General features: G+C 38.9%; 1 pseudogene; it reads left to right on the top strand.

The window, feature by feature from the left end:
- The first annotated feature begins 1327 nt into the window (after positions 1–1327).
- LOC107133908 lies at positions 1328–2680 on the top strand (annotated as a pseudogene).
- Positions 2681–3194: the final 514 nt, after the last annotated feature.

The raw sequence follows: 3194 nt of genomic DNA, 5'->3' as shown, positions 1-3194 counted from the left end.
TCATGTATATCTAAAAAGAAGAAATAAAAATTTTAAACAATTATACTATATAGAAGAGTTGTGTTAATATACTACTTAAATTATGGACTTCATAAGATAGTTGGTCAAACAGTAGTTTTGAAACAAACATCCATTTCCTTCAAAGTAGAATTTCTTCTAATAAACACAAATCACTTTTACATATCTGGATGTAAATATCAAAGGGTAAATATTATTTCTGTTAACAACTCTGTGGTTAGAAAAGTTCCAAGCATGCTTCAGTTATTTGGTAGAGTAAATCTACCTTAACAAATGTTAATGAGAAAATAGAAAACAGATCAAACATTTCTGAGAATATTTTACTGTCCAAATTGACATGTAACATAAATATATAAAATGTATTTCAAAGAAACAACATGAGAAAAGAATATAAATTATATCATAAATAAGTGTTCATCAATTCTTTGTGGAAATGATATTTTTGATATAGGAGGTTATATAACATTATTAAAATAATTATGCATGCCTTTTTAATTTTAATGTGGTTAGAAGACATTGCATAATCAGCATTCTGTGTATTCTTATTAGACAGTGTTGAACTGGAATCCTCAGGTAGCAGTAGTGTCACACTCAACTTGTACAAAAAGCCTCATCTCCACCCAGGGGACATGTATGAGACTCCTGGGAGAGGGTCTGGATACTGGAAAGTTGGAGACATGTGGCCTTTACCATGTACCCATGCAGAATACTTGGATGGAGCCCTGCTCTTGTTCCTTCCCAGATGCAAATTATCCACGATGCTAAGCCTCTTTGACTTTCTGACTGGCAAATCACACAGTTCTGGCCTCATGTTCAAGTGATGACTGATGTTGTTTTCTACCTACCAGCAAAAGGATTTTCACCATGAGCTGTTCTTCAAAAGGTGTGTAATTATCTGCAGCAGGTGACATGACTGTTGCTAAACTCCCATGGTCTGCATTGGGATTCTCCTGGAGGGCTTGCCCTAAACAGCAGATTTTGTCTCCTGTCACCAAGTCCTCTATTAGCATACATCTAGGAGATAAGATCGTCCATCCAGCTGGGCCACCATAACTACTGTGGTAAATGTCACTGTGTCTCCACACATTGGAAGACATACACATTCCTCAACTTTCATTGTAGCTTATATATACAAGCCAGTCTCCATGGGCCTCAGCTCTGAGCCCAGAGCAGGAGTCAGTGCAGAGAGGCACACTGGGTCACCAGCAGACAGTGCTCAGGTGTTGCCCCTGCCCATTCCTCCTCTCTGGTGTTGGTGCTAAGACATTAGGGGAAGTGATCTGCAGAGCCTGGAATATTGGCAAGGGAAATGATAATCCCAGAAAACCTGATGCAGTTGGTGAAGGACAAGAAGCTCTTGAGCATCCTGTCTAAATTCTGCAGGATCTTCAACCATTTCTAGTGACTGCCAGAGGAAGAACTTAGCAAAGTACTTAAAGACATGTACACACATTAAATGGCAGTACAAAAAAGAAAAGGAGTGCAAAATTCTCTGATTATGTGGGGCCTGTTGTTCAGAACATGAGAGAAACTATATGTGTCTGTAAAAGAATATTCAAATTTTTGTGACTGCAAAATGGTGTGACCACTTTGGAAAGCAGATTGGAGATTCCTTAGAAAACTTAATGGAACCACCATTTGACCCAGCATTCTCACTCTTAGGTGTATAAGCCAAAGAATTAAAATCACACCATAGTAATGCAGTGACATCAGTGTTCATAGCAGCTGATTTCACAGTAGCTAAACCATAGAAACAATCTAGATGTCCTTCAACAATCAAATGTGTAAACAAACTGTGGTATATATGCATAATGGAATATTATTCAGCCTTAAAGAAGAATGAAATTATAGCATTGAAAGGTAAATGGACAGAGTTGGAGAATATTAAAGAACAAAATAAGTCTCTATTTGTGTAAAAAATTCAAAAATTTAAAATATCTAGATTTTAATTTTGCTGGGAGGATCTTTGGCCTCAGAGAATTTACCGTTAAAGAGCTTGAGGTAGAAACTGGATGTGAAACAATGGCCTAAGGCAAAGGATCAATGAGAGATAAAGGAGGAGCAACGTAGAGCAAACTGAATTGGAAGCATATACATGAAGATTCAGATGTACCCATAGAGCAAAGTAAAACTATACAGGGAAGTTGAAGAAAGGAAGCAAATACTGGTACCTTCATCAGAAAAGGAAAACAGTTCAAACTGAGTTAAAATTATAAAACCTTAATTTTATCCATCCTTCATAAAATTTTGAGAATAAGGTACATCCAATATGTGTCACTATATTGGGCAAACTGAAGAAGATGCAGCTGATGGAGCTTCTGATTCTGAATGACACCTGCAGAGATGCCAACAATAAATCATCAGCCCTTGCTTGGTTTTTCTCTTGTGGCAATAGCCCAGGCTGCTCCTAGGATCATAAATGGGGCTGCACATTTTCTCTCACCAGTGACCCTGAGTATTCGTCTCCAGCTGACTCTACCATAATGCATTTTATCAGATAAATACAGACCTCTGTCATGCCAAAAGGAACTCCTCACCATTCTGCTGTGATTGTCCCTCCAGGGCCAGAGGCTGGGTTAATCTACACACCCTACAAATACCTTACACGTTGGCACCAGCCACTTCAGTCCTTGAGTACCCTATTGAACCCAAAGGTGTGTGAAGTGCAGTGGCTATTGAGGTTCGAAGGCATGATACGTGTGTCCATCCTTTCCAAAGGATTGTGACTGAAGGTGGAGCTGAATACTGGCAACTAACTTATGAACTTCTGGTCTCTGAACTCTTTGCCCAATAATGACCAGACCATGCCTGCCTGTTGATCATTTAAGTGGTCATTGCAGCAAGATGAGGGACTTGTCTGTTCATTTATCTTACTATCTAGGCAAACAAAACACCAATAAAATGTTGTCTTCTAACTCAAGTTTTTATCCCCCAACTCTACCCCTGTGTGGATGAAAGGGGTTCTAGAACCTGCACTGAATAGTAGTATTAGTAGTATTAGGGCCCAAACCATCTCACAGCACTGATTATCTTTCAATGTCTTACCCCAAAAGAATGGGAAGAAGGCTTCCAAGGGAGACAGGTGGCCCTTGACTACACAGTGACAGAGGGTGTAACTGTGACAGAGTTCTAGGAAACTTTTCTTCTCATAGCAAAGTCACACTCTTTCTGAATAA

This window comes from Marmota marmota, unplaced genomic scaffold (genome assembly GCF_001458135.2).
Source record: "Marmota marmota marmota unplaced genomic scaffold, marMar, whole genome shotgun sequence".
Lineage (NCBI taxonomy): Eukaryota > Metazoa > Chordata > Mammalia > Rodentia > Sciuridae > Marmota > Marmota marmota.
This window is presented reverse-complemented; position numbering and strand designations above follow the sequence as displayed.